Raw genomic sequence first — 13920 nt, 5'->3', positions numbered from 1 at the left:
TTTTTTGGTTTTCACCATGAGGGGTGGTCGGCAGGTGTTTCCCAAGTCAAGAGCTGGTCGGCAGCCTTCCCCAGGTGGAGTTTCAGCCTCCTGGAGCTTTGTGTAAGTTTCTGAAATCAGCTGCAAACAATGGCGGGACAAGGCATCGCGATGGAATTTACCGACAAAGCGCATCGAGCATGCATGCATTCATTGTCATCCAAAACAGAGCCGGGGTAGTCCATTTGCATGCCAGTTTATAGCTTACTTAGCTAATTTGTTTGTTAGTTAGTGGATGTGTAATAATTAGCTGTAATTCGTTATTCATTTCGGACTGTATTATTTATTCGGACCCTCCGAGCAAGGGCACAACTGTAATAAGTGTGCGTGCGTGTGATGTATGTCTTCCAACCCCACGTCTTTCTCCCTTTTATTTACTAGCTTATGATGGTTAGATTAGGGCATGTTTCAATTAGAATACTTATGCTTGCATGTTTGCATCATTCATCTGTCCTGCATGCACCAGGCTCGGCGCATCATACTAACTGCATTTGTATTTCAATTCGAGCTGAATACTTGTTAGTTGTAGCATTTCACATGCCATCCTTAGAATAGCCGAGCCTATTGTAGTTGCATTTTTGCATGTGTTGCATTAGACATTTCTGTATAGTTAGGATCATGCATGGATTTCTAACATATCTTTTGTTTTGGCTTGGAGTACTCGGTAAGTGTTTATGCTTTAGCATCCTTCCATGCGTGTGAGTGACTGCCATGATAGCATGCTTACCATGAGGCTATTTGCTTATGTGATATACCTGCCTGAATGCCTGTGGGTGAAGGTTGGGTTATTTGGATTGGAACAATTCATCAATTGTGAGTTTTAAGCCCACTAGATAATAGCAAATCATCTTGTTTTCGAAGCCCACCTGAGGGTGACAAATCCACATTTTAGCCTACTTGCAAGTAGCAAACCGTTTTCAAAACAAACATGAGATGTTTTGTTCCAATTCAGGCGATCCAGTCTATACTTATATGTTATGCGCATCACATAGTAAATCTAGGCCAATAACCGGAATAAGAACGCATAATGTTTTCAAAAGATATCATGGTTAGTAGAGGCCGATCTTTGATCGGGCGAGCGGGGGTGCTCACGAAGTGACCTTCCCCAATCTGTTTTCAAAAACGATTTGCCGGATTTGGACTCTTTGATGATTCATCGGTCTTGCATTGCACTCAGCGAGATTAGATACAGGACCGTGACTTTGAGTCCTGAACTGTAGTGAGCCCAATGAACAAAACGGGGGATTCCCCCCTGGGACGTTCGGGGACGTCTACATAAGTGTTCCTGGAATTTTGTCTTGCTCGCTTGAGCGATGGTCTCTTGGCTCGAGCGAAGAAGTCTTGGTCTCAGTAGTTTGTTTTATCTGCAAAAATACTGGGAAGGGATTTTGTGTGATTGAGCGAACCTTTTGGTGGCTCGAGCAAAGGCACTTATGGGTTTCACGCATATCTATCTCGTCGTTTGAACGAGAGATCCTTTGCTTAAGCGACCATCGCAAAGAATACGCAAAATTGGTGTCTCAGAAAATGGATTGAAGGCAGTTGGGAGTTCAAAGATAGATAAATGATCTTATGCGCAGGCAAAAGATAGGTGAGAGAAGCTGGAGTGAATCAAAGAAAATGTGGGAGACAGTAGAGCCTGCCATACTAACAATAGTGGCTCAGTTCTCTATTTGGTTTGTCACAGTTGCCTTGATCGGCCATTTGGGAAGTCTTGAACTTGCTGCAGTCTCTCTTGTTCAGAATGTCATTGAAGGCTTTGTTTATGGAATTATGGTTAGGTAGTCCAATGCCATGTATGTAATGTTCTTGTACTATAATAATTTCTATAGCCTATGTAATTCCATTTTAGCATCTTGCAAGTTCACTGTTTTGAAAAAGTCAGTATTAGGATTCATTGACTGTCACATTATGACTAGATTGGGTATTAAGACCTAATTGAAAAGGGTGTAATATTTGAATTATACATGACCAGTTTGGATCTCTATTCAATCAAATCATTAAACCAATTCTATCAGTAATTTTGGATCAAATAATTAATGATTACTCATAAGTCACATCTAATTATCCAGACAAATTTTATTTCAAGTTTTTTAGACATTTATTGCATTGTCACTCCTATTTCAAAAGTAACTCACCTCTGACAGTTTTAACAGAATAATGTGAGGTATATCTATCTGATATAGGCAATGGAAGCAGAAGAGCGCATCCGATCATATGGTACCTCGCTGCTGCCCCAAAATGGAAGAGTGGAAATGGTGTTGACAAGTGAAAATTAAAGATGAAAGAAAATAAGGGGACTAAGCCTTCACAATTCTTTTACTAAAGGATAAATTGTTGCAACAGAGTTATGTTTCATTCTACGTTACCATGCAAAAAAGCTGACACTTCAATTGTAGTTGGTCACGGTGCTTACACTCCTAATGTTGCAAATGAATATGTAAAAAATTGTTCTTTTCTATTTTTTTTATAGATGGAGATTATTCGGGTTCAATTCTTGTTGGTTCTTCACATAAAGAGCCTAGATCTTTGATGCATTCAGAAGAGACATTTTTTTCCTTTTTGTTTTTTACTGGAAAGGTGCAATTGGAAGAGATCCAATGCCGTTTCAATGTCTGTATGGCGAGTATTTTACTGTTTAATATTCTATCTTCGAAATAATAGAAATTTTCTTATCTTGTAGAGATATGAACAAAAAGTTTCCTCTACTATTTTGAGTTGGCAGAAAAAAGTAAAAAATAAAAAATAATCTCCATACATTCCAAGTTTATCTAAGACCCACCCTTTTTGACTCCCCATCTCAAGTCTTTGTTAATCCCAAGTCCCAAAGGATCTGATTTGAAACAAATGAATGACAAGAATAGATGGCATATTCGTATTGTCAAACAATATACAATTGTAACATGCAGGGATGAAATTAGTATTTGAAATGAGAGTTGTTAGAACAATGTGATAAAGACAACTCAACTTCTTTCTGTTGTACCTAAAAAAATAATAATAATAATAAAGACAACTCAATCGACATAGAGGTTGGCAAATTTTGTTTGTTACATTACATATGCCATGACATATGAGAATTCAGATCATGCATTTGATTATAATGTTTTTTGACTTAGATGATCATTACACACAATGTTTAGCATCATTTGCAATATTTTCTTGGCTGTTGACACCACATTAAGCTCAATATTTGTTCAAATTGAGAAGCTTTTCCAACCCCCTCAAGTACCAAGGTCAACGCCATAAGAAAATTGGCAAGATAAGCACACTTCATATGTATTTTCTACTGGATATTGTCGACAAAATTAGTTGTTGGAGTATGCAAAGTCAGAGTAGCATTCCACCAAACTTTTCTGTTATTGTTTTCCTTTTACCATATAACAAACAAGATTGATGAATAAAGCTAAAAATTAACAGTCAAATTAAGACCCAAAAATAAGGTCCCGTTTGATTATCCGGATAAGATATAAGGGTTTTAGGATGATATGTAATACCTAAGGATAAATATGAGATATAATATGTTGCAAGATATGAGAAGGATTATATATACTGTGGGGTCGCTTATACTATGTTTAATTAAGATGGGATATATGATGGGATAAGAGGAGACTGATTATTTTTGACATTTGGATGAAAGATGAGCTATATCCGACGGTGGGGATATACAATACCATGGGGAGGTGGTATTGCATATCCCCTTTTGTATCGTATACTATCCGAACTCCCTATATTCGGAGCAACCAAATACAAGATATAGGGACAGAAAAAAATATATGGGACTCATCTCATATTGTATCCGGTCCCATACCCATATTCGACTTTTATATCTGGTAAACAAACATCAACTAAAGTCTCTGTATTTTATTAACATATTGATTATTGATTGTTGTATAGAAAAATTAACCCCATAGTAGGTGATCATAGAAGAATCCATAAAAAAATTACTTTAAAGTAGGTAGACAGGCAAGCCCACAATTTCCTCAGGTAATACATATAAATTAGGGTCGGTCTGAGTTTTTGGGAGCCTAAGGCGAAACAAAAACAGAGGCCTATAATCACAAAGAAAAACAAAACAAAAAACCCTGTTTGGTATCACTACTGTCACACTCCAAATCCAGGCATATGATCGGCTGTGGCCCACAGGGACTAAGCCCAAGGCACACGTAAGCCTAAACATGAACCCAAAAATCACAAAGAATAAATGTGACAATAGCCCAGAAATAAATAAATCAAAATCCAATCTAGTCATATGTCACAAGTACAAATGGTAAAACCAACCATAACCAACTTCCAAAAACATATACTAAATGGAGCACAAACCGCCCACAAAATAAAATAATTCTAAATAAAATCCAACCACAATTTATGTACAAAACCTTATGTCACAAGCTAAAACAAAATAATTAATGTCTTAGAGGTCTATGCAATTGCGTCCTCGCTATGCCATGAGTCCGCTCTAAGTCCTTCCAACTCCTAGAAATGATAAACAACTAAGTCAGCTGATAGCTCAGTGAGTAGCAACATGAATAGTAAATACATTTTTGAAAATAGGGTATTCCAAAATAAGATATACATCACAGAAACTAGATTGGCATACAGTTTTGATAAAGATAATATGTTTCAGAAAGAAGGTTGAACAATTTAACAGTTAAAATACTCATCTCTCTCAAGAGCCTAATAAATGACACTCCCCATTAAAAACAGATTACAACATGATCACCAATAATTTTCTAGGTACCCAGAATAACAAGTAAAATACAACAAAGTTCCCAAGGCAATAAGCCCGTTGGATCCAATATCGAACCAAAAGTCATCCTCGAGGTGGCAACCTGGGCCTTTTCTCTAAGACGGTCTGGTTGAATGTCATCTATCCTAGGCTAGGACTTTTCCTTACAATCGTTGAGCACTAGAGTCATCACAGCCCAACCTGGATCTATTCTCTAGTGGCCAGAGTCACCACACACAGTGGAATAATTTCCCAAGGCTTTTATATACAGATGGTCCCAATAATCAATACAATTCAGTTTCGCAAAATATGGTAGTTCACCATTATAAACATGATACCATAACAAATAGTTTACAGTATGCCAAGTTTATACATGTTTCATAAATAATTTAATTTCATTGATAATGTAATAATTTATCAGAACAGAGGGTAGGGAACATTTATAAAAATATTTAGCATGCAACTACTCACCTGAAAACAGAATAATGTAATCCTCGAATAGAGTATAAAAGTTCAACTCATGCCCTGAACCAAGTATGAAAACTACACTTCACTACTAATTAAGTACCCCACACTAAAGCGCACTAACACAGCTCAACCCCGCTCACCATTACTCTTAAATAATTCCAAAGTTCATGTTCTTCAAGGTCTCAAATTACTAAAGACACGGGTTCAGATCAAAGCTTAATTAAAAGTAACTTTAAGATAAAACAGAATTTTAAACTAGTTTTCCCAATCTATTTGCTGACTTTGGAAAATTAAAAACCCACTCCACGACATTCAAAAAATTCCAAAACCCTCTAGATGTCAACTAATATATCATTAGTTTCAAACTGAATTGGTTTTACTCGATTTGCTTATCAAAACAATTATTTACAATTAATTATGTCCAAACAGGTTGTTTTCTGCAGCAGTTTAAAGAATTTAATGGTTCTCTTAGTATATAAGAGAAATCAACACAAGGCCAAAAATCTACAAAACTAGACTCATAACCGGTTCTAATGACGCTAATTTGATAATTTTCAGATGTATACCCAAAGAGAACGACCCTTCCGAAGTTATTGTTTTACACAGGTTTTCTAGACAGATTTGAACGTACTAGTTAATATAGATTTTGACTCCAAAAAATTATGAGAAAATTCTGATATGGGGTTCAATATGTTTTTAATCTATTGCAAATATTTTAATTCAAAATTCATCCATTTGATATGATTCTTGAATTTTTAAAGTTTGTGGCTCTGTATAGAATTTTTAAACTAAGAATTTCTCCCATTCTTTACGCACCATTTTTTCTCCTCAGATTTCTTAACATTATATATATACAAGATACATACACCTAGAACCTCTCCATCAATGAATTAAATAATAATAGAGTAAGGACAAAGAACAAAAAAAAAAAAAAAAAAAAAAAAAAAAAAAAAAAAGAAAGAAAGATAGAGACCTACCACATACCCAAAAATCCTTCCCTTTTTTTTTTTCTTCTTCTTTTCTTCAAACTTCTCTCTCTCTCTCTCTCTCTCTCTCTCTCTCTCCCGTGGCTGCTGCTTCTGCTGCCATATATTGTATTAGGCAATCTAGGGTTCCCATATATATATATATATATATATATGTATATATATCTAAACAAAAGACTCTAAATTATTATTTTTTGTATTATTTTATTTTCTCTCCCCATTAATTTAAATAAAATACAATTATTAATAGATCAAAATATACTAACTAATTTGCCCCCTATTTTTTTAAAAAAATAAATAAATTTTACCTCCAAATTAAAGACTTTCACCATAAATTTATTTTAGGTTTAAAATTAATTAAAAGACCCTCCAATAATTTTTAATTTGCACTTAAAGATTCACAAGCAAAATATTTGAGATTGTAAAATAATTATTATCTAATTATTTATTTTATTTGTATATTCGGGTTCTCACATTCTCCTCCTTAAAAGAAAAGTTTCGTCCTTGAAACTAACCTGAGTAAATCATGAGAATAGATGTGGTTACTTCTCGCGCATCTCGTCCTCGCGTTCCCAAGTCTTTTCTTCAACTAGATGATTATGCCACAATACCTTAACCAATTTAATGGTCTTTGTACGCAACATTTTCTCTTTCGAATCTAAGATCTGAACAGGCATCTCCTCATACGAAAAATCTTCTCTAATTTGAAGCGGCTCATAATCTATCATATGTGACAAACTGTGCACATATTTCCTCAGCATAGACATGTGAAACATATTATGCACTCCTGCCAACCTAGGGGGTAAAGCAACATAGTACGCAACCTCACCAACCTTCTCCAATACCTCAAACGGTCCAATGTATCTAGGACTTAATTTTCCTTTCTTTCCAAACTTGATGACTCCTTTCCATAGTGATACTTTCAAGAATACCATATCCCTCACATGAAACTCTAAATCTCTCATATAATGATCAACATAACTTTTTGTCTACTCTAAGCAGTCAATAGTCTCTCTCTGATGGTGATAATTTTCTGTGTAGCATCCTCCACCAAATCAGGTCCCAGCATTTGCCTCTCACCAACCTCATACCAACACAAAGGAGACCTACACTTCCTCTCATACAAAGCCTCGTAAGGAGCTACTCTCAAACTAGAATGATAACTATTATTATACACAAACTCCATGAGCGGCAAATAATCATCCCAATTACCTCTCCACTCCAAAGCATAAGCCCTCAACATATCCTCAAAAGTTTGAATAGTCCTATCCGATTGCCCATCTGTCTGAGGGTGATAAACTAAACTAAAATTTAACCAAGTACCCATAGCTGATTTTAATGCACTCCAAAATTTAGACACAAAACGAGGGTCCCGATATGACATTATTGACACAGGTGCACAATGCAATCTAACAATCTCCTTCATATACAACTCTGCAAAGTGAGCTAGAGAATAGTTCATCCATACTGCAATAAAATGTGCTGACTTGATTAATCTATCAACAGCTACCCAAACTGCATCGTGATTACTACTAGTACGAGGTAATCCGCACATGAAGTCCATGGTAATATGATCCCACTTCCACTTTGGTATAGGTAGGGGTTGTAGTTTCCCTATGGGTTTCTGATGTTCTACTTTAACCTGTTGACACACCAAACACTGAGCCACAAATTTTGCAATCTCTCTTCATACCATTCCACCAAAAATATTCATGAAGATCCCGATACATCTTAGTGCTTTCAGGATGAATGTTGTAACTAGAATTATGCGCCTCTGTCATAATCTCCTTCTTCAAAGCACCACCAGCAGGAACACAAACTTAGCTACAGAATCTAAGAAACCCATCATCACTAACCACAAAGTATACATGCTTACCCTCTGTCATCTCTCCTTTAATACGCTCACACTGGGGGTCAATCTCCTAAGCTAAATGAATCCGTTCTCTCAAGGTTGGCTAAATTGTCAATTGACTACAATATGCCCTATCACAAGGTGTAACAACCTCAAGCCTCAAACGTCTCATGTCTTCCACCAAACAACTCTTGATAGACAAAGCAGCTACATCTACAACTGCGACCTTCCTACTCAAGGCATCTGCCACCATATTTGCCTTTCCCGGATGATATAAAATATTCACATTGTAATATTTAAGCAACTCAAGCCATCTTCTTTGCCTCAAATTTAGTTCTTTTGTGTGAAAATATACTTCAAACTCTTATGATCAGTTTAAATCTCACATGACTCTCCATACAAATAATGTCGCCAGATCTTAAGATCGAAAATCACTGCTGCTAACTCTAAGTCGTGCGTAGGATAATTTCTCTCATGTACTTTCAATAGTCGTGATGCAAAAGCAATCACCTTCCAATGCTACATGAGTATACATCCTAAACTCTATTGTGAAACATCACTATAAATCACAAAACCACCCTCATCTGCAGGTAAGGTAAGGACTGGAGCTGATGTCAACCTTTGTTTAAACTCTTGGAAGCTATGCTCACAATCATCATTGCACTCAAACTTTACCCCTTTCCTAGCGAGATTGGTAAGTGGCAAAGCAATACAGGAGAATCCTTCCACAAACCGTCTGTAATATCCAACAAGCCCTAGAAAGCTGCGTACCTCTGTCACAGAAGTAGGTCGTGGCCAATCAACAATTGCTGCAACCATTGTGCTATCTACAGATACCCCATCTTTAATCACTACGTGACCCAAAAAGGATACACTGCTTAACCAGAATTCACACTTCTTAAATTTTTTAAATAGTCTCTTCTCCCTAAGGATCTGAAGTACTTCCTTCAAATGCTACTCATGCTCCTCCTTACTCCTTGAGTAAATTACGATGTCATCAATAAACACCACCAAAAATTTATCCAGTTAGGGTTTAAACACTCTCTTTATCAAATCCATGAGCGTGGCTGATGTATTTGTGTGACCAAAAGACATCATCAATAACTCATAATGCCCATAACGGGTTTTAAAAGAGGTCATAGGAACATCCCCATTCCTTACCTTCAACTGGTGATAGCTTGACCTCAAGTCAATCTTAGAGAATACTTGAGCTCCCTACGATTGATCAAATAGGTCATCAATGCGTGGCAAAAGATACCTATTCTTCACTGTGACTTTGTTTAGTTCCTTATAATCAATACACAATCTCATAAACCCATCGTTCTTCTTCACAAACAACACAGGTGCTCTCCAATTAACTTGCAACTCTGGACCCTAATGATTACACTGGGTTTCAATGCTGCAGTCAGGTAAGAGATTTATCTTTTCCAATTATTCTAGAGGGGGATGATTTGTTAAGCCGTATAATTCTCATGATTTTATTTATATATTCTAAATATTTTTTAATAATTCAGAATATATTCTAAATTTGTTAGTTACAAACTAATTATCAGATTATATGCCACAAAATAAGTTAAAAACTTGCCTTACGAAAAATGTTTCTAATGCAAGAGTTTCCAATTAAAACATCCCTGTAATTTTCATGGGCTAAAGTAAGCATAGAGTTCCTCAATGTTTGGTTACATAAAACAAAATAAATGAATACCTTTTATTTGTTAAGCATTTCCCAATGTGTCTTCAGTTTTCTTGACTTCCTTGCAGTGTTCGAGTTTCGAATGAACTCGGAGCAGGACGTCCAACAGACGCCAAATTCTCAGTTGCCGTGGCTGTTGTCACGTCAACCTTTTTTGGGATTCTGTTCACAGCAGCAATTCTTGCAGCTAAGAGCTATTTTCCCAAAATGTTCACAGGAAAACATGGGGTTATTAAAGAGACATCAAAGCTGGGTTTTTTTTTTGGCTGCAACCATTCTCCTCAACAGTATCCAACCTGTTCTTCATGGTAACATTTTTATTTTTTATTTTATTTTGTTTTTTACAAAGTTTAATTTACTAATAGATAGGTTTTCTGTCATTTGTTTCTTTTTTTTTGGGGGGGGGGCATAAATAGAGGTTTTCTGTCATTTCCATCAATGCCATGACGTTAAGAATTCTTTATAATTGCAGGGGTAACAGTAGGTACAGGCTGGCAGTTTTCAGTCGCATTGATAAACATCGGGTGCTACTATGTCTTCGGCCTTCCTTTTGGTGCCTTGCTTGGTTACAAATTCAAGCTTGGCATTGAAGGGATTTGGTCGGGAATGTTAGCAGGTTGTCTGCTTCAAACAGCTATTTTATTGTTGAACGTTTTCCGAACTAGTTGGCGTAAGGAGGTCAGTGTATTAGGATTTATTGACTGTCACATTATGATGACTAGACTGGATATGGGAACAGGACCTAATTGGAAAGGGTGTAATATTTGAATTATACATGACCAGTTTGGATCTGTATTCAATCAAATAATTACACCGATTCTATCAGTAATTTTGGATCAAATGATTGATGATTACTCATAAGTCACATCTAATTATCCAGACAAATTTTATTTGAAGTTTTTTAGACATTTATTGCGTTATCACTCCTATTTCAAAAGTTACTCACCTCTGATAGTTTTAACAGAATAATGTGTGGTATATCTATCTGATGCAGGCAATGCAAGCTGAAGAGCGCATTCGATCATATGGTACCTCGCCGCTGCCCCAAAATGGAAGAGTGGAAATGGCGTTGATTAGTGAAAATTAAAGATGAAAGAAAATAGGGGAACTAAGCCTTCACAATTCTTTTACTAAAGGATAAATTGTTGCAGCAGAGTTATGTTTCATTCTACGTTACTATGCAGAAAAGCTAACACTGCAATTGTAGTTGGTCACAGTGCTTACACTCCTAATGTTGCAGATGAATATGTAAAAAAAAGTTCTTTCTATTTTTTTTTATAGATGGAGATTATCTGGGTTCAATTCTTGTTGGTTCTTCACATAAAGAGCCTAGATCTTTGATGCATTCTGAAGAGACATTTTTTTCCTTTTTGTTTTTTACTGGAAAGGTGCAATTGGAAGAGATCCAATGCCGTTTCAATGTCTATATGGTGAGTATTTTATTGCTTAATTTTCTATCTTCAAAATAATGGAAATCTTCTTATCTTGTAGAGATATGAATAGAAAGTTGCCTCTACTATTCTGAGTTGGCAGGCAAAAAAAAATCTCCATACATTTCAGGTTTATCTAAGACCCGCCCTTTTTGACTCCCCATCTCAATTCTTTGTAAATCCCGAGTGCCAAAGGGTCTGATTTGAAACAAATGAATGACAGAGAACATATGGCATATTCTTATTGTAAGGCGATATACAACTGCAGGGCCGGCCTTGGCCTAAGGCCTATGCCTTAGGCCTCAAAGTTTTTGTCCAAAAATAGGGTCTCAAATTTAATAAAATGTTATAGGCTCAAAATTTATTTATTTATTTATTTGTCTTAGGATCAATTTAAAGGGTCCCAAAACATTTTATTTGGCCCATGTATGGTTTATCCTATATTTATTTATAAGTGTGGTTTGGTACATATTTATTAAAATGAAAATATATATAAAAAAAAAGTGTTTGGGCCCACTCCAAGAAGAACAATAGATACTCATACAATATACATTGCTCAGTGCACTACTTTCAATCACTCCCCCTTTCTCTCTCTCTCTCTCCCTCTCTCTCTCTCACACACACACACACACTCACGCTCGAAGTGATGAAGACGGAAATATGTACGGGGCTTAGACCAAAATAAGTCAAATTAGCAAACTATTTCCCAAACTAAGCCTAGTTTGGACAGAATTCCCGAAATAAGCTGAAACGCTATTAGGAACCACGCTTTCACCATTTTTGTGGCCCAGCCGCGGAAAATTGGTAAAATCGTAAAAGCGTGGTTACAAACCACGCTTTTAATTAAGAAAGCGTGGTTGCAAACCACGTGTGTAAAGAAATTTGTTTTCTATAGAAAGCGTGGTTCCTAACCACACTTTTAAATAAATTTTTGTTTTTTCAGAAAACGTAGTTCACAACCACACTTTTACTATTGACCAAGAAAAGCATGGATGATAACTACGCTTTTAACCAAAATACGGTTTTAAGGGAAAGCGTGGTTCGTAACCATGCTTTTACAACTTATATAAAAACACCCACCCCCCTCATTTGCAACCACGCTTTTTATACTTTGTTTTTTCCTCCTTCCGATCTGCTCTCTCTCACTCTCTGCTCTCACTCTCTCTCTCTCTCTGTGGGTTCTCTGCTCTCTCTCTCTCTCTCTCTCTCTCTCTCAATTTGAATTTTATGTGTTTATTGTGTTTGTGAAAATGTGAATGTGGGTACAATGTGGTTAGAATAAGGTTTGCGAATGTGAAAATATTGTGAATTGATGAAAATGTTGGTAGAATAGGGTTTGTGAATGTGAAAATGCTGTGAATTGAAATTGATATCAATGTGGGTAAAATAGGCTTTGTGAATTGAAATTGTGGTTTTGAATTGGTAAAATCTTGTGGTTTTGAAATATGAAATTGTTCTAGGGTTTTCAATTGAATGTGAAATTAGAAATTAGGGTTAGGGTTAGGGTTTTGAATTGTGAAATCAGAAATTAGGGTTAGGGTTTTAGAAATTAGGGTTTTGAATTGTGAAAATGTTCTAACCCAAAGTTTTTGTTTGAATTTGTCTAACAATTCTAGGGTTAGGGTTTCATATCCGTATCTATATGTATATTTGATTTGTTTGGTATTATTATTATTAGTATTCAAAATTAAAGAAAGGTTGACACACTTATATAATTTCCATTTTAGTGCAAAAGTAACTCTTAAGTTAAAAATATAACTAAAAGTTTAATTAATCTTATGGAGATGCTCTTGCTATAGTATATGAGAAATTATTTAGTATTCTTAAAACACAACGTGATTATATGTCACTCAATAACACAATGTAACATTTCACAAATTTTTTAGAAATAACAAGAAAAAAAATGATCATGTTATTGTATCATAAATCACGTTGAAATTCTTAACTCACCAAATGATTTTTTGTAATTATTATACAAAGTATAGTTGTTAATTTGCATCATAGTCCATTGTGGTTTACTTTTTATTAGATTGTGATCAAAAGGCCACTACTACATTAAATATTAAAAAAATATTTCGAGAATCAATTTTTAACACTTTTGATTCATATTTATATCCATATCCATAATGGGTAATAAAGATAAAACAATTGATGCATAAAGAGGGACCAACAAACACATATTCAGTGTACAAATGCATGCACCCATTAACATATAAAATCCATAACCATATGAGACTTTACGTAACGCTATGGTATAAAAAATAAATAAAAACTATATAATAGTGGCATTTGGCATTGTAAACTTTTGCAGTGGTCCCCATTTGTTCTTCATTATGTTATAATAACATCAACCAAAAAATGTCAAAAAAAAAAATTTTGAAAAACAAAAATACAACTGATCACTAAGGAACTAAACTTTTTCACTATCAAAAATAAAGGTTTTTTCGCAAAATACAATTAGAGTCCAATTTTACTCATCATGTGAGTGGGCACGAAACGTAAAAGGAAATATAAAAAAGTTCTTAAGCTGTATTTGGTTGGGAGATTGGAGAAGAGATTTGGAAAGGAAAAGAGAAAATATAGAATTTTTGGGGTCTCTGGCATTACTCTTTTTCTTTTTCTTTCCAAGTTCCTGTCCAAATTCGTCAACCAAATACAGCATTAGTGACTAAATTTTGAAAAATAAATAACAAAAGAAAACAAAATAACCACTTCAAACCAATGAG

At 35.3% G+C, this 13920-nt stretch overlaps 1 pseudogene; it reads left to right on the top strand.

Moving 5' to 3' along the window:
• Window positions 1-13920, top strand: part of LOC145807241 (protein DETOXIFICATION 33-like) — an 83520-nt pseudogene that overhangs the window by 37844 nt on the left and 31756 nt on the right.

This window comes from Camellia sinensis, chromosome 14, assembly GCF_055761805.1.
Source record: "Camellia sinensis isolate YWXY chromosome 14, ASM5576180v1, whole genome shotgun sequence".
In the NCBI taxonomy this organism is placed as follows: domain Eukaryota; kingdom Viridiplantae; phylum Streptophyta; class Magnoliopsida; order Ericales; family Theaceae; genus Camellia; species Camellia sinensis.
Note: the sequence above shows the minus strand (reverse complement) of the source record. Positions and strands in the feature narration are given on the sequence as shown.